This window comes from Vespula vulgaris, chromosome 3 (assembly GCF_905475345.1).
Source record: "Vespula vulgaris chromosome 3, iyVesVulg1.1, whole genome shotgun sequence".
Classification (NCBI taxonomy): domain Eukaryota; kingdom Metazoa; phylum Arthropoda; class Insecta; order Hymenoptera; family Vespidae; genus Vespula; species Vespula vulgaris.
In genome coordinates, this window is record NC_066588.1 from 10,868,973 (window position 1) to 10,888,452 (window position 19,480).

The window sequence follows — 19,480 nt, forward strand, 5'->3', positions numbered from 1 at the left end:
TTTTCCCTCCCTCTATCTCCCTCTTTCTTTTTTTCCCCCGAAAAACCACAAACCGCAAAGGAGGACGTTGGACGGTCTCCCGCGAGCGTCATTCTCGCGGACCGCGATATAGCCTAATAGAATTATTTTCAAAGTACGTAGGGGACCGAGCTCCCCCAGGAAGTCGCAGCAGCAGGGGTCGTGAGCTAACTACATGAGGGATGTTGTGGTTGCTTCGCGTCTTTTCCCTTCCTATTTCTCTCTCTCTTTCTCTTTCTCTCCTTTTCATTCTCTCTTTCTCTCTCTTTCTTCATCTTTCTTCTTCTCTCTCTCTTTCTCTCTGTATCTGTTTCTGTTTTTTTCTCTATCTTGTTCTCTATATTTTTTTTTATCTATCTTTCTCTTATCTCGTTTCTTATTTTTTTTTATATTCGTTTTTTCTTCTTTTTCCTCTTGTATGTTTTCTTCTTTTCTCTTTCTCTCTCTTTCTCTTTTCATTTTTTTCTTCCTCTCTCTCTCTCTTCTCTCATTTTTTCTCGTCTCTCTCCTTCTCTCTGTATCTGTTTCTATTTTTTTCTTTATCTTGATCTCTATATTTTTTTTTATCTATCTTTCTCTTATTTCTTTTCCTATTTTTTTATATTCGCTTTTTTTCCTTTTCTTCTTATATATTTTATTCTTTTTTCTTTCTCTCTCTATCTCTCTTTATCCGTTCTTCTTATCTCTTACCCTATTCTGTCTCTCCCCTTGTCCTTTCATCGTCAAGATTTTCCCCACAACATAATATTTTGTGATTTATTGTTGTTGAAACTTCTCAACAACGAGCAGGGAAGGGCTAGTTGAGTTGGATTTAGTTGGGTGAGAAAAGGAGAGGATAGGGTCGAAAAAAAAAAGAGAAAAAAGCTTGGATAAATCTGCAGGTGTCGCGGAAACCTGTTCGTTCCTTTCGATTCCCCTTTTTAATGTATCGCCACTTTTTATAGATCCTTGTATCGTAAGCTCGTCGAAAGGAATATTCTCAACAACGACAGTAATTCTGGCCTCGTTGATCGACTCGGAAAAGGCTCTCAAAATATAATCGTCTTTTAGAATCTTCAACTTACTCGGTCACGTGCTTGTTACCGAGAGTTTTTAAAGAGAGACAAAGATAGAGATAAAGAGAGAGAGAGAGAGAGAGAGAGAGAGAGAAAGAGAGAAAGAGTGAGAGCAAGAGCTTTAAAAATCCACCTGCCAGAGAGAATATTGATTTTAGATCGTGCCAGTGTGAATAGCACGAAATCCGCTTGATCATTCCGGCTAACTGGACGCGCACTTTCGTTCTGCTCGAGTAAGATCGCGAACGGGAAAAAATGCGAACGACGTTTCTTAAAATAGAACTTGTCTCCTTCCTCGTTTTTTTTCTTTCTTCTTTTTCTTCTCTCTTTCTCTCGTTCGATCTTTCGTGACTCTTTACGATCTAAAGAAAAATCCCGATAGAAAATCGCTTTCGTTTGATACTTCGAACTAGAATTGCTACTAATAAATATCGTCACGCTTATTAAAGTCTAACCGAATGTGAGAAAATTTATTATTTGTTATTTTATTACGGGGAAAAAAGAGCAAAAAAGAAAAAAGGAAATAGAAGTCCAGTCCCGCTTTCTCTATTTATGAAATTTGAACTCTTAAATGCATGTAAGTAGTTGCAAAAGGATTTACAACGTATTAATGTTTAATCTAGTCTCATTGCTCAATGTAACGTATTTGTAACAATTTAGTTTTTCGCTCTATTTCTTATTTTATTATATAATATAATATAATATAATAATAATAATAATAATAATATTATTATTATTATATTAGTTATTAATAGTATGATAATCTTATAAATATCTAGAGAAAGTAAATCGTGTTTTATAATGACACGAAGCGATGAACATAAAATAAGAAAAAAAATAAAAGAAAAATTATTTCTTTGATCGATTTCTATCGATTATCTTTTTCCTTACTTTACGTTCATTATTATACGTCGTTTTAAAGCATGATTTATTTTTGTTACAAATTTATAAGAAAAATAATATTTCTTTGATCGATTTACTCCTTGGTCGCCTTCTCATATATTTATTTAAATAAAAATCAAAGATATCGTTCGAACGATATCAATGATTCTCAATTCTCTTTTAATAACTTTGATAGCTCATTTTTTGGATCTCTTTTTCTAAAAACGCAGGTAAGTACTTACGTACTTCCTTTTTTCTTCCCCCAAACATAAGGAACGTCGCTTTTCCATGGATGAATTAATACAGTGCACCCCGTAGATAATTTTACGATTTTACAAGAGTTCCATAGCGATTGGATCGAGCATGGCCGAGACGAGATGATATGGGGGAATCGTGACGACTTAAAATCACCGAACGAGGCGCCACCGACGATAAATTATTCTCTCAATGATGCCTATACTAGTTGTTTCTATCGAGAGACGAGAGAATCACGAAATGACTGTATGCGAGTGCGAGAGAAAGAGAGAGAAAAAGATGTAAGAGAAAGAGAGTGAGAAAGAGAGAGAGGGAGAGAGAAAGAAAGAGAGAAAGAGACAGAGAGAGACAGAGAGAGAGAGAGAGACAGAGAGAGAGAGAGAGAGAGAAAAGGAGGCAAGCAACGACGGCCTAAATCATCGTTTTACGATGCTGCTCACCGGCATCATCGTATAGGGAATCGTTACCACGTTCTCCTATAATCACTATTAAACAAGGTGCAGGGTCATCGACGTGGCGATCTTAACGTAACGGTATTTCCCAGACGCAGCAGCCGAGGTATTTTCCCCATTCTCACGATTCTTCCTTTTTCTTCTTCTTCTTCGTCTTCTTCTTTTTCTTCTTCTTCTTCGTCTTCTTCTTCTTCTTCTTCTTCTTCTTCTTCCTTAGCGAGCATTTCCGAGGTTCCGCCGTTTAAACCGTCGAACCTTCGTCGAAGTTGTCCGATTTAAACAGTGATTCTAAACGCTACGAGATTCTCATTTTATTGCCACCGTCGTTTACCTACCTATCTACTTAGAAAAGAAAGAAAGAAAGAAAGAAAGAAAGAAAGAAAGAAAGAAAGAAAGAAGAAAAAGAAAAACAGGAACTTTACGATATCTTTACGATTATTAGAAATTCAAACACGTTGCTCGATTAGATAGGTGAAGCTTAGTACGAACTATAGACTCGGTCGGATGAAGAGAATGAATAGAATCGTGATCGTTCGAGCAGTGATCGAGAACCCTACGAGAATCACTTTTGGAAGCTGGTTCTTTGATGGTCCGTCGCTCGCAAGTCAAAATGTTAATGCTCGAACGAACAAATCCTTATTTCGGTCTCTTCTTACTGATTTAGAAGCGTATAGAAGTACTTACATAAAGATTTAGTATACACAAAATATATACACACATATAATATATACATATGCATACATACACACGTATACGTATAATAGGCGTGAATCTTATAGTTGGAGGACAAAAAGAAGGAGAAAGAGACAGACAGAGAGAAAGGGACAAACAGAGAGAGAGAGAGAGAGAGAGAGAGAGACCAAAAGAATTGCCAGGTGCTTCGATATCAAAGCTGGTATAATTACGAGCGTCGAATTTTTACGAGCGAGCCACGTATCCGAATACCTTACTCTCTCCTTCTTTGGCATCCTTTTCTCCTATCTATCTCTCTTCTCCACCTCCTTCTTTTTTTATCTTCTTTTTTCTCTTTCCTTCCTTCCTTCCTTCCTTCCTTCCTTCTTTTTCTTTTTTAGCTTTTTCTTTTTTTTTTCTTTTTTGTTCTTTCTTTCTTTCTTTTTCTTTTGTTTTCTTTTTGTTAACTATTATTAGCGGTAATGCATGCCATTAGCGTGAAGGTTCGTGAGCGAGAGGAGTCGATATACTCGAGGGAATTCGCGAGCTTTATAAAAGCCGGCAAGTTGTCGGCCCGTTTGCTCTGCTCTAAGGCCTGTCCGGGTGTCTGGCTTTACCTGCCAGCTTCGTAAGAGATAGGAAAAGAGTGGATAAGAGTGGAAAGAGAGAAAGAGCATTTCTTTGGGACCACCAGGCAGGAAGCGAAGCGTGTCGTGGCTAGCCAGCCACCGGCAGGAAAAGAGAGGATCCTACCGAGGTGTTCAGATATACCTTATAGTCTTCGAGACCGGAAGCGACCGAAAGGAAGAGGATCGTTTTCGCGATCGAAAGAACCCGAGGAGCGAGCTTAAGTGCATCTCGATATCTGTTTTTTTTTCTTTTCTTTTTTCTTTTTATCCTTTATTTTTTATTTACTTTATTTTTTATTTTTATTATTCCTTTTTTTTTCGAAACGCGCACAACGTAACAACGTCCCGTAAATGTTCTTTTCATATTTTTCATATAATTTATCAATGGTTTTTGAATAGGTCAATGAATTATTTTCGAAATATATTATATGATATTTTTCTAAGTAACAAAGTTTGCGATATATCGTATTATTCCGATATGTTGTTATTAATGAATTGCTAAAATTTATTACGTTATAAATACAATTTTCAATAAATTTGAAATTCCATTGGAATTGATAGGCTCCATCATTTATTAATTAATTGGACGATAATATACTTTCTCATTGGTACTAAGTTCTAATAAAACGTAATAATTCCAATTGTTTTTTTTTTCTTCTTTTATATTTTCTTTCTCCAATTACTTCTCTAATTAAAAGAGCATAATCGTGATGGTAATGAATGTAATGACGAGGCCACGAAGACTCGACTAGATTACGTTTTATTGTGACGCGAGGAGTTAAGTTAAGAGAAACGATCGGGGAGAGCTTAATCGCCGTCCACGCATTTTCTTGAGAAAATATTCTCAGTGGTACGAGAAAATTTATCGTACCACCGAGTTATCCTAGAGAGGGCAAAAAACTTCTGTAAGAGATACAAGGAATGCCGTGACTCGTAGCAGAAGAAAGAAAGAAGAAGTAATAGAAGAAGAAAAGAAGAAGAAGAAGAAGAAGAAGAAGAAAAAGAAAAAGAGAAAGAAAAAGAAAGAAGGAGAATAAGAAGAAGAGGGAGAAGAAAACACGGAGAAGATGTCTCGACCATATTCCAAGCTCGCGTCGTTAAGCAGTAAAAAATAATAAATCACCACGATTTTTAGCAGAGCCATGCGGATATAAATTTAATAACTTAACTACTTGTATAGCGTTCTTCTTCGTCGGAAAGTCGACGACCATTACTCGACCACGACGACGGAAACGGAGTAGAAGGGCTAACGATACAGGGCTCCAGTCGGAGAAATGTCTTCCCGACTTATTATATTTCTCTCTTTTGATACTTTAATGTTAAATAACCGTTGAAAATAACACAAATAGATTTTCAAGGAACGTTTCATCGAACGTTAGTCGATGTTTTATAATCGATCCATGGGAAATGAAATGTTTGTTAAATGACGTGTCCTTTCGTAGCAACGTATCCGGTAAATGTACTTTTGTTACTCTTTTGAAACAGAAATCATTAAATAGATCGGAATGTATTACATACTTTCTATTTATGTAATAACGGACAACTATATTTATGTTAACTATAAAGTATGAATATTATTATTATTCTTAATATTATTATTATTATTATTATTGTTATTATTGTTATTATTATTATTATTATTATTATTATTATTACTATTATTATTATTATTGTTGTTATATCTAGCGAAGAAGTAGTATAAAACAACAACATTGATAAGAGTATCAATTATTTTCCAATTTCTAATTTACATATAAGTTTCATGAATGTAATATATAATGTTTTTGTTCGAACAAGATTACGAAGGATTTTGATTTTAAATTTAGATTAGAATATTTTATGTGAGTCTTAACTCTTTCTCTCTCTCTCTCTCTTTTTCTCGTACTCGTTGAATTCAAAGAATCGCAAAGGAGAATTCGTTATAAAATGGAAAATAAACTTTCTTTTCGTTCTTCCCAGAAAGAATAAATTCGTTGACCGGTGAAACGAGAGAAAGAGAGAGAGAGAGAGAGAGCGGATGATAGTGGTATGATTCCCTTAAAAATTTCACGTTTATGGCTGAACAACAAATAATACATGCCAGGAGTCGCGAGCCGATCGTTAGAATGCTCAACTCGAGCTCCTGCTCTTTTCTCTCGAGCTGATATACGACGGCGATCGTCGTAGACGTCGTACGCTCTCGTACGAGTGGAAATGAAATAAATAAACGATGTACGAATGAAAAAATTAAAAAAAGGGAAAAAAAAGAAAGAGAAGAGAAAAAAGGAAAAGGGAAAGAAAAAAAGGAAGAAAGAAAAGAAAACCAAACGTTTCACAAATCCTTTCCCTCTTTTACCCCTCTCGTCTCTTTTCTTTTTCTTTTTTTTCCCTTTACATGAAATTTCGCGTGATATCGTTGACCCGATGTCACCTAAATCCGCGTTTAAGAGTTCTCTCTCTCTCTCTGTCTCTCTCACCTTCACTCATTCTAACTCCGTCTCCTTTTATCTAACTAAACGAGCGAGTGAACGTTCAGGTTCGGGGCGCTTGCCTACTTACCGCGGCCCGTGAAATATGAAATTAAATTCATTAGGCTTCTCACGGTTATAATAAATCGAACGATTGTGCCCGGAATAGAAGGTATAGCGGGCTTATAACTCAGCCTGGCTGAATGGAAAATGATGAGAAATGTCTCTCATTGAACGCTGGGGGGTCCAGAAGGAGCGGGAGGAGGACGTGTGTGCCGGCGAGTAGTCGTTGGTACGCTTTACTCGCTTGCTCGCTCGCTTCAGAGTGTGGGAGCCAGTTATCGCACGATCTCAAACCTTCTCTCTCTCTCTCTCTCTCTTTCTCTCTCTTTCTTTCTCATTCTTTCTCTCTCACACACTCTCTTGCGCGAAGGAAGAAAGAAGGACCTGAATCGTACGCGCGCAACCCATAAACACCCGCATAACGATCTCTCTCTCTCTCTCTCTCTCTCTCCTTTTTCTTTATATACATCTCTCTCTCTCTCTCTTTCTTTCTTTTTTCTTTCTCTCTCTTTCTCGCTACAAGGAACCTTCTTTTAGAAGAGAACTCCTTTTCACGCAGGAGGGTCCTTCGCACGTGCTTCTTGGTCCTTCTTTCTCGTTTTCGCTTCTTTTTTCTTTTTTTAATCTTCTCTCTCTTTCTCTCTCTCTCTCTCTTCGCTATACGGCACTAATGTTCAAAGTCATTCTTCTTGCCCGCGCCCTCGCGGATTCTGCGTTCTTATTTCTCTTTTTATTTGTTTCTTTCTCTTTCTCTCTCTCTTTCTCTTTATATCTGTCTCTCTCTCTTTCTTTCACACAGTCAATGCACGCGTTTTCGTCGTGTCCCTCACCCGTTCACTCGGATTCCCGCGGCGCATTTTTTCGCTAAGGGCTTGTACGCGAACGCGCGGGTATCGGTTGAACGCAGCTGGGTATCTCGTATTAATATTCAGCTAATTATGCTCGACGCGTCGATTACGTGCCTCCGGGCAGGTGTCCAGGTGTTTCACGTGCGCCTGTTAGCGCGAAACCCCCTTGCTCAAGAGAGCAACGTGTTCTTCTGTAGAGCTATATAATATCGTTTGCAGATTTTTCGATACTCCTTGACCTCGCGTGCCGTTCATGTGTTTTTCTTTTTTGTTTCCTCTTTTTCTTTTTTCTTTTCTTTTATTTTGTTTTCTTTTTCTCTCTTTTTTTTTTCTATTAAAGCACTGCAACGTACAATGGACCTTTCGCTCTCTCTCTCTCTCTCTCTCTCTCTCTCTCTCTCTCTATATATATATATATATATATATATATATATATATATAATCTTAAGAAATCAGAAATCTCCACTTTATGTTCCTTTTAACACGTTTGCACGGTTAATGATAGACAGCTAGATTTGTTCGTGCTTCTGTAATAACGTTTGAAAAGAAAAAAGTTGGAGCAAGATACATAAAAAGGAAATTAACGTAGTAGTTCAGTACGATTAAAAAAACATAGGAACAAAATAAGAACATAAATAATAATGATATTAAAATATGATTGGAATAATATCGAAGTGATAAATAATGATAGAATACGCATATCATTTTAAAGTTCTTCTTCGTATATTATTACAATGACATATTATGTCATTGTAATAAAGTCAATATTTATATTAATATAGTAATATATATTATATATATAATTTAAACCGTATATTGAATTATATTATACTATAATATTTATTATTATATAAATATATATAATATTGTTTTCACCACAAAAAGTATTATATTTACATAATGATACTATAATATTAATTGATTAATAACGTAATTTTGACACAAGTTATCTCATTTTTTCTGTCATTCTACGATCGAATGATCTTAATTCACACTGTGATGAAGACGTGATATATAACGTAGAAGGCGCTTACAATGCATGAGATCTTTTGATATATAAATCATAGAGATTTGTCCACTCGTCGTCCATTTAATCATTTAATCTCTTTCTCTTCTCGTTGAAGTTGAAAAGAGAGAATATAAATAATAAGATAAAAGACTAAGACTAACTAAAAAAAAAAAGAAAAAGGAAAAGTAGAAAAGAGAAAAAAAGGCAGAACCAGTAAAGAGACAGAGAAAAGAACGCAAAAAAAGATTCGATGTCGTCGGAAAGCAAGCAAGTGAACGAGCGAGAGAGCACGCGATTTCGATCGCTCGATTTTCAGTTCGGCGTGTGAGTTAGCGAGTCGAGCAGGCAGCACGAAGTTGGCTAATTTATCCGATAGCCGCTTACGCGCATAAATCACTTGGTGGAAAGGGCAGTGTGACTGATTTATGGCGGTGCATTTAAATGGAACAAAGTAACCAGTTCTCGAACAACTGAGTGAGAGAAAGAGAGACAGATAGATAGACAGAGAGAGAGAGAGAGAAAGAGAGACAGACAGAGAGAGAGAGAGAGAGAGAGAGAGAGAGAGAGAGAGAGAGAGAGAGAGAGAGAGTGAGAGTGAGAGAAAGAGAAAAGTGAGCTTTTATTCGTACTCGACGCGTTAGAAATCGTCAAAAGTACAATCATCGAATCGATCCTGATCTTTCTTGAGGAGTTATTTTTTTATTTTTTTATTATTTTTTTTTTTCATTCTTTCTTTTCCTTCTTTTCCTCTTTCTATCTTTTTTAACTACACTCCTCTCTCTCTCTCTCTTGTTTTCTCTTTCTTTCTTGGTTTTTATCTTACGATCACCTGTTCACAGTTTCTCATCAGTTTAGAATCGTGGTTTCGTTCATTCGCGAATAGAAGTCTAACAGGCGTAGAAAGAGAGCGTTTAATCTGACGTTCTTTGCCAAGCCGCTCGCACAAGCTTTGAAATGCTTTACCCGTCGGTCGTACAGTATCGGACCTCACCCACCGATTCGTGCTACATTATGCTAATGCCTCGTCAATTGTGATTTTCATTCAATTTAAGCCCCATGTTGCGCGCTTGTTGAAAGATACGTAGATACGAGCAACAGTGGTTGCCATTTACCATCGGTTTTTCAATTCCATGAAATACGAAAAACTCGTTTATCATTGTCGTAAGGAAATCTTTACGAAATATCTTTCCTTTTGGCTCGTTCGTTCTTAATTATTTTTCTTTTATTTTTTTTAATTTATTTTATTTTATTTTATTTTATTTTTTTTTTAAAGAAACATACCAGGATCTCAAAAGGATTTAATCTATTCTTTCCTTCAATTTGATCTTCGATTCCAATATACGATATATTGGGTAATAAAATTTGGATTTCTTTTGGAGAAAGATTATTTTCTTCAAATTTAATCCTTACAACGATCGATTTTAATTCAATCCATGGTTCATACATACATACATACATACATACATACATATATATATATATATTTTTTTTTCTACAAAGAACACTCGAAGTATTTCCTTCGAATAGAAATTTAACAAAGTCCGATTATGATTAATAAAGATCTTTTATTCGACGAATATCTATATATATATATATATATATATATATATATATATATATATATATATATCTGTATGTAAAGAAAAGAAAAACCAGAAAGAAAAAAAAAAGAAGAAGGAGAAGAACCAACGACGTCTTTTCAAGAAGAAAAAGAGATCGAAGTTAGTGAGAATGCGGATCACTGAGATTCGAGTGTGTTGCGTTCTCTCTTCTTTCACAGCGAGTCCTGTCGTGTTATCAAGATACGCCAAGGTGGTAATCCTGTGTGGTACCCGTATGCACGGACGAGTCGGACGGAGTCTCGCATACGTGCTTCTTTCTCGAAGGGCGAAGGGAGATCCTTCGAAGACACGTTGGAGAGAGAGACAGAGAGATTAAGAGAGAAAGAGAGAGAGAGAGAGAGAGAGAGAGAGAGAGAGAGAGAGAACGTATTGGGTGGTGAGAGAGACGAGAAAGAAGAGAGTAGAAACCGCGAAAGAGTAGCTTCGTATGCTTCGCTCGTGCTATGCTACGGGCCACGTAATGTATCCGTAAGGTAAACCGGTATCGTCTTCGAACACCGAACGGTACGGCTTCTCTCTTTCTCTTTCTTATTCTCTCTCATTTTTTCTTTTCCTTTCTCTCTCTCTCTCTCTCTCTCTCTCTCTCTCTCATTCTCTCTAACTTTTTTCTTTCTCTTTCTTTCATTCTCTCTCTCTCTTTCTTTTTCTTTCTCTCATTCTCTCATTCTCTCTCATTTTCTCTCTCTCCCTCTCTCTCTCTCTCATTCTCTCTTATTTCTCTCTCTTTTTTTTCTCATTTTTTCTTTTCCTCTCTTTCTTTCTCTTTCATTCTATCTAACTTTCTTCTCTCTCTTTCTTTCATTCTCTCTCTCTTTCTTTTTCTCTCTCCCATTTTCTTTTATTTTTTCTTCACTCTCTCTCTCTCTATTTCATTCTCTCTCATTTTTCCCTCTCTCTCTCTTTCTCTCTCTCTTTCTCTCTCTCTCAGTTTCTCTCATTCTTTCTCTTTCCTCTCTCTCTCTCTTTCTCTCTCTCTCTCAGTTTCTCTCATTCTTTCTCTTTCTCTCTCTCTTCTTTTTTCTCTCTCTTTTTTTCTTTTTCTCTCTCTCTTTCTCTCTTATTTTTTCTTCTCCCCTCTCTCTCTCTCATTTTTTCTTTGCCTTTCTCTCTTTCTTTCTCATTTTTTCTCTTTCTCTCTCTCATTTTCTCTCTCTCTCTCTATTTCATTCTCTCTCTCTCTCTCTCTCTTTCTTTCTCTCTTTTTCTATCTCTCATTCTCTTTCATTTGTACTCTTTCTCTTTTTCTTATTCTCTCTCATTTCTTCTCTTTTTCTTTCTCTTTTATTCTCTCTGATTTTCTCTCTCTCTTTCTCTCATTCTCTGTATTTTAATCGCCATCGGTCGACGACTATTCCACAAAAGAACGATTTTTTTTTAACAACGGTATACGACATCGATTATTTTTAATCCTATCGTAATATTGTTTTACGGTTATTATAACATTTCGATCCTTTTTATTCTTTTATTTTTCTCTTTTTTTTTATTCGTATAAAATCGAATCCCCTCTTTTCGTTTGTTTACTCTTTTCTTAAAATTGCGTATGTAAGTTTCACTGTTTATAATATCATTTATTTTTAGTATCGTTAAAATACTTTTTTGTTTGTCCAAATCCTTTAAATACTTTTCTCATTATAATACGCTATCGTGTTTATGATAGTAATCACGATAAGGACACATTATTATTATTATTATTATTATTATTATTATTATTATTATTATTATTACTATCATCATTCGTGTAATATTAAATCCTTTTACAAATTCAATTACATTACGAAGCAACCGTAGGTTAATAAATCGACAGATAACATTGAAAAGGATTAAGGATACAAAATAATAATGTACATGATCGTATAACATAAAAGCAATATCACAGGCCAGAAATGTTTCTAATCTCTAAAAGCGATATTTTTGCGGAAGCAACCAAACTCTATTCTATTCTAGTGGATGTACGATCGAAGAAACACTTATCTCGACAGTTTGACGTACACACGTACGTAGAAAGAAAAAGAAAAAGAGAAACATAAACAAAAGCAAAAAAGAAATAAGAGACGTTTAAGGAGTAAATCGGGGATGTTTAACGAGAGAACGACGAGCTCGTAGCCCGTCGAGTTTCATCGTCGAAGCGCTACAATAAACGCCATCGAGGTATCATCCTGGTCTCTACCATCGTTCCTGCCAACGTCAAACGCGTCACTTTGACGAGTCGTCGGAGAATAGAAAGAGAAAGAGAGAGAGAGAGAGAGAGAGAGAGAGAGAGAGAGAGAGAGAGAGAGAGAGAGAGAGAGAGAGAGAGGAAAAAAGTGTGAGATGAACGGAGATAGAGAGCGAAGTACTATGTTTGCGTGCGTACGAAAGAGTAAAAGAGAGAGAGAAAAAAAGAGAGAGAGAGAGAGAAAGAGAGAGAGAGAGAGAAACGGGAGGATTTATGGGCGGCCTCGCGTCCGAGTGTCGTTAAACGAGTGTCGGCCTGAATGGAGTAAATGGGCTGTGATTTGTACATTGGCAGGCTCGTAATCTACCGACGTTGGAAATGCTGAGAGCCATTCTTCGATCTAGGATCCTCCCTCTTTTTCTATCTCTTTATTTTTTTCCTCCCCCCCCTCTCTCTCTCTCTCTCTTATTTTCTTACTGTTTCTTTTCTTCCTGACGGAAGAATAGCTCATGTTTTGGGTCCGTCTTCTTTTTCTCTCTTCCATTTCGTTGCTCATCCTTTCTATTTCTCTCTCTCTCTCTCTCTCTCTCTCTCTCTTTCTCTCTTTCGTTCTTTCTTTCTCTCTGTACCATAAAAGAGATAATGACCGTATGTAACATACATAGGGCCAAGTGTTTGGCCAAATACGTTAGGTTCATCTTTACGCTGCTCTATCTTTCTCTCTCTCTTTCTCTTTCTCTCTCTCTCTCTCTCTCTCTCTCTCTCTCACTTTCTCTCTCTCTTTTTCTCTCTTCCTGTAGATGGGCGTGCTGATCGCCAAGCAGCTGTCCGCAGGATCGACTAGGACTTTTGACCCGTCCTAGCTATCTAGCCTTTGGAATTTTCCTCATACTCGTGGCTCGTTCTAGCGAGATAAACGATCGGATTGTTTGCAAGCTATTCGAACATGTCGCATCTCTCTTGGTTTTGTTGTGTTAAATAAGCGACCACGTGTATCATAATATTTTGTTGATTTAACGCGAATTAAGAGTGTACGAAATATATAATGTATAATTGACGGAATGGTATAAATTATTTTATATATGTACGATATATTTTCTATATAATATATAAATTTTTAAATTGATTATAATATTTTGTAGAAATTATTTTTGTATTAGATATCAATGGTTATATCGTATTTGATTAATATTATGAAATATTATGAGGTATTCGAATAGATCCAAAAGTTCCGAAATGATTTGATGAATCAATTAATCTTTTTCGATTTTAACCTGATTTATTTATTTCATCTGATATTATTTATTTTTCGGATTTAACTTGATTTATTTTCAAATTGTAAAAGCCTAATTAAAGTTTCACGTAAAAGGATCACGAAGAAAGAGTAATTGATTTTTAAAACCAATCCATCTAGAGACATATTGGCGCAGTTTGTATTATCAAAAAAAATGGTTTGATATACACTTTTTTTTATATATGTATATCAATAATGAAAATAATAACAATTGACAATTTTCTCTTGTCAATTGAATAACGTTTACATCCTACGGTAAAAACATGCGTAGATAATAATAAAATTGCCTTAAACGAAATTCGTCAATGAATTTCTAAATGTATAAGTTTTGAAAATCTTTTAAGAAAAGAAGATCGTTTATACATACTAATGGTAGTCAAGATAATGTATAGATCGAAAGAGAGTATCGAGAGTACGATTCGTCACGAATCTTTCGAGTCTCGTTTGGCGCAGCTGTCGTCGACAAATTTTCTTCTGCCAAGCCCAAAACGAATGGAAAATAGGAATCGGTCGATTGATCTACCGGAAGATAAAAAGTCTTTCTTTCTCTTTCCATCTCTACTTCTTTCTCTTTCTCTCTTTATTTCTTTTCTCGAATATATATGGTTTGTTGTCGATTGTATGTACAAGTCGTCGGTTGATTAGGCTCATTGTGGGCGATCTGGGCGTGTACTTTGGTTGGCAGGAAACTCGTGCCTGCCGTTCGCAAAACACTTCGGGGCCCGGTGGCTTTTTCCTTTTAAAGGAAAAACTCTACTCCTGAAGGATCGTGTCGAAGAGAAAGGAGAATGAGAGAAAGAGAAAGAGAATAAGAAAGAGAGACAGAGAGAGAAAGAGAGAGAGAGAGAGAACACAAAGTAGGACTTTTCTTCGACGAACTTTTTCTCCCTCGGGCGCCAGAGAATGGTACGAGGAGGGTAACGAAAACCAAAAAGCGTTCTCGCAGGACCCATTGTCGGTTGAATGGGCCTTCGAGAGAAGGGCAAACACGCTTAACCTTCCAAGCCATTGTCGCTTAGGGTTATCCGATTTACCGTGGCTCGTCTGGTGGAATGCTACTTCGGACACTGCACGCGGAAACCACTGAGAATAATAATAACTACGTTCTCCAGAAGCTCGAATAGATTATATGTATGTATGTGTATACGTATGTACGTATGTACGTATTGTATGTATGTATGTATGTATGTATGTACGTATATAAATGATAATACATGACTACCACTACGTTGATTGACTAAGTCTTTTATCTCATTTCACTCTCTGTCTCTTTTCATTTTGATTCGTCAAGCTCGAGACGCGTAATAAATAATTAATATATCGTCGTTAATATACCAAAAGCATATTCCTTGATATCCCATATGTTGACGTGTGTCTTGAAATCGTTCATTCCGAAGCAAAAGGCAACTTGTTTTCTAGGATATTTTCCGAGTTTTACGATGAATAATTAATTATGTGTTTCGATTTAATCGAACGTACTAAAGCACGTACATATCGCGAAATTTAATTAATGTAAATTTATCTTTTTAAACGTTTTGATCTTTACTAAAGAAATAAAGTTCTGTCAAGATTAGATCTGATATAAATTCTATAAATATTCATAATATATATGCATATATATATATATATATATATATATATATATATATATATATACACATTTGATAGAATCACGAAATATTAATATAATTTTTAAATATTAATAAACGACATGGAGAGTTTCAGAATCTGCAGAAAAAAGGAAAGAAAAGAAAAGAAAAAAAGAAACGCGAGAAATTCGAAGTAAAATCTTACAACAAATGATCAATGATCGATACCAACTTATATTCCTTGATCTTTTCACGAAGTTATCAACGGTTTTATCAAAATAAACGGAGATACCGAGTAAATAGAATAAATGTGATCGTTCATCGTCGATTTATCGAAATCAACGCGGTTGCATACGATGCATTGAGAAGGCAAGATGCAAGAAGAAGCACGATAGAACGTTGCGGACACGGTGACGTTATTGGATTACGTAGCTATTGTCGTGGGCATTGTCATGTTACAGGACATCTGCTCGTCTAGGAGACCCTAAAACTCCTATTGCATCGAAGGAATATGAAAATAATATTTCCTTTTTGACCCCTACGTGTCCTTCTATGATCGATATTTATTCGAGTAACTGTCAGGTCCAGGTACATTCTTTTTTCTCTCGATTCTTGAAACTTTTTCTTTTGCTTACTTCCTTCCTTCCTTCCATCTCGTTATATATATATTGTGTGTGTGTGTGTGTGTGTTTATGTGTATGTATATAGGTATATTTATACAATAGAAGCAACGAAGATTTCGTCCGATTAGAAAAACCGTCGTCGATCCATTATATTCGATTTCGATCTTTTCGATTCTCTTTTTGATCGACGATGACGCAGGATATCTTACCACGAAAGTTGCCACTGTCACCCTCGTGGCATTGCTACTGCTGTCATTGCTATTTTAAATCCGATTTCCTTGAGTTTCGAAGGGAAAAAAGGAATGTTCGTCTCCACGTATCTTTACGAGTATAGTTCTTTCGAAAATTTTTCGACGGCGAATTCGAAACTCCTCCAGTTCGTTTTCAATGACAATATACCTTCGATTTTGAGTGTTCCTTCTCTCTCTCTCTCTCTCTCTCTCTCTTTCTTTATTTTTCTCTTTTCTATTGCGAAAGAGTCGACTACTACTCTCCATTGTCGTAAAATCGGATCAGAAAGCGACGTTGGCCACGAGCCGGGGGTCGAAGTTTTAAACTTCGTTTTTGGAAGTACGATGAACGCAAAGCTTCGCTAACTTTGTGATTTGTGGGACGAAAGGGGTTCTTTCTTTTCTCTTTCTCCCTCTCTCTCTCTCTCTTTCTTTCTCTCTTTCTGTCTTCTTCTCTTTTCTACCTCTTCTCTTTACGGATAAGTGAGAAGTTTTATCGAGCTTTCTCGACTTCCGGAGACCCAGAGTAAAGGATATATAAAGAATATAGGAGAGAGAGAGAGAGAGAGAGAGAGAGAGAGAGAGAAAGAGAGAGAGACGGAATGATTTGATGATTACATTATACATGAAAAAATTATATTGTTAAGAAGTTTGCGGAAAGAAAAATTCACTTTACGATATCGTTCCTTGTTCTTACGTTTTATATTATGGTTATTATAATCGTATAATTATGTTATGTAATTAATATCAATTTTATACGTATATATATATTTATAATATATATATAATGTATAATATATATATTATATTTATATATTATATTAATATATATCTTTATTTCTATTTTTATTTATTTCTCTATTTTATTTATACATATATTACATTTATATATAATTTTACTATTAGATTTATATCATATATTTTCTTTCGTTACCGTTATTATCAAATAATTTTAATTAATTTCAATTGTTTTGCGCAATGATTAGATTTATTTTATATTATTACGTTCAACCTTCAATATTTCATCATATTATTTGAAATAATAGATCGTACGGATTCCACGATCTATATTTAATATATATACACACATAGATATAAAATATAATATATATCTATATATAAATTTAAATTCGATGATCGGAACGTCTTGTAATATGAATTTCTCATAAATAGTAACGAGTTAAGCTACTTTCAAGAGTACTTAGCTTGTTATAGGCCGACTGTCGAGAACGTGAGATAAAGTATACGGGAATCGATCGCGCGTAATCGTCGCGTTTCAAGCTGATTAAACGAGATTACCCGCGATTTGCCTGCGTTGCTTGTTCGCGTTCGTAGCCTTAGGCCGTTGCGACACGAGCTAGTAGAATCGTGGCACGCGGTAGCTGCGCGGAAAAAGAAAAGAAAAAAAAAGAAAAATGAGAAATACCGGGAAACACTGGATATATGACGCTCATATCGCAGTATATTTTTCGAGAAGAAGATGAAGAATATGTTTCAACAAACGAGACGCTGAAAACGCGGAAGAGAAGAGAATCAAGCGTGACACTTCCGCGAATAATCGGCCATGATCGATGGACTTTACTGACAATCTTTCATTTTTTCCATTTTTTTTGTTATATCATAAAATCGTAGGTCAAAGAGCTTGTCGATCGATGATTAAAATCGTTGACGAAGTCTTAGATGATTGATTATTATTATAATCATTGTTATTATTTTTGTTGTCGCTGTTGTTGTTGTTGTTGTTATTATTATTACTCAACTATATGATACGATAATACAATCTTTTTTCTTTTTCTTTTCTTTCTTTTTTCATAGAATTACAAGTTTTCGACGAAACAATGGAAAACGTAAGAGTTTATTTATTTTCGATATACAGGAAATTCCATCTATTTATCTTTCTTAATTGTGACGATAAGAAATATATTATGTATCTAACTAAAATGATCTTAAAAGAAAAGAAGATGTTGGAGGGAAGATTTGTTTCCAGTTGTTATGTTAATCTAATTTCTCGTACTATTTCAAATTCAGAAGATAATTAAGTAGCCTGTTATGAACAGGATATCCTGTACATTAATCTGTTTTCTTAAATCTGTCTGCAGAGTTTTAATATGTAAAAAAAAGTGCGAATTTATAGAATCTATAACTATTATATTTAAACTGTGTAAACATAGTAATAACAATAATAATGATAGTAATGATAATAATAATAATAATAATAATAATAATAATAATAATAATAATAATAATAATAATAATAATAATATATAACACATAAAAATAAAGCGAAGAAAATGAATTATTACTAAATAGTGATTTCATTTCAATTAAAATTCGACCAATCGAAATAGTCTAGTTGTGAAAGTAAAAGATATTTTTCAATTGTATCGAACTATAACAAATTACAGATATCCATATAATTACGTGTTATAATCATATACGTTATAAATAATTATCATTTATATTATTATATTTAAAAAAGAAGAAGAAAAATACAAAGAGAAAAAAGAGAAAGAGAAAGAAAAGGAATTATTATTAGCAATCGATGATTGATTGAAATCCAATTAATACCGATTAAAATCAACGTCGAAGAATACTCTTATATACATATACAAAAGTGAAAGATATTTTTCTGTTAATTTCAATTACAACCAAAATGGAGAAGGCGTGAGTGTCCTTTGAACCTTAACGTGCCTGCTCGCACTGTTCCCTCAACCCATCTCCCCTCCCTTGCTTCATTCCCCACCCATTCTTTTTTCATAAAAAAAAAGAAAAAGAAATTAACGATATAGTGGTTGATCCTTTTGCCGATAATAAACGATTAATTTCTTCCTAGATTTTCCCGATCATTTTTATATTCATATATACGTACATATTTTCCTGTTTGGTGTTCTTTTCGAAGAGAAAGAGAGAGAGAGAGAAAGAGAGAGAGAGAGAGAGAGAGAGGAGAGGGGAATCAAGATACTCTCGTGGAACGACGCGACTTTTCGAAAGCGAACAACGCGGAAACGCGTTTGGATGAAATAAGAGCCGTTGCTTGCCAGTCGGAAAGCTAATAATTGCTCGGCGCGTTAACCGCGCTGCTATGGTGAGTGTACGCAAACACGCGCGATTAAAGAGTGTAGAGATATATCTAGCACTTATACAAATACATACTTATACGCATGTATATAAACATATATATATATATATATATATATATATATATATATATGTACACATATATATGTAGTATATGTGCATGTATATACGTATGTATGGTATGTATATACATATATACATACGTACGTATATATACATACACGTATGTATGTATGTATATATATATATGTACGTACGTATGTATATATGTATGTATGTATGTATGTATGTATGTATGTATGTATGTATGTATGTATGTATGTATTTATGTATGTATGTATGTATGTATGTATGTATGTATGTATGTATGTATTTATGTATGTATGTATTTATGTATGTATGTATGTATGTATGTATGTATGTATATATGTATGTATACACGTATGTATATAAGGATCGAAGGAATTGAGGTGGAGACGAGCTTCGTGGCAACGAAGAAGGAGAGAAGCTACGGTTAAAGAGCGTAAAAGCCGAGCTAGGCGTACGATGCATCTCTCTC

The 19,480-nt window shown here is 35.0% G+C and overlaps 1 protein-coding gene across 2 annotated transcripts in view; it reads right to left on the reverse strand.

Moving 5' to 3' along the window:
* LOC127062201 (COUP transcription factor 2) overlaps positions 1–19,480 on the reverse strand; it is a 119,407-nt gene that overhangs the window by 23,078 nt on the left and 76,849 nt on the right. The window lies entirely within an intron of this gene.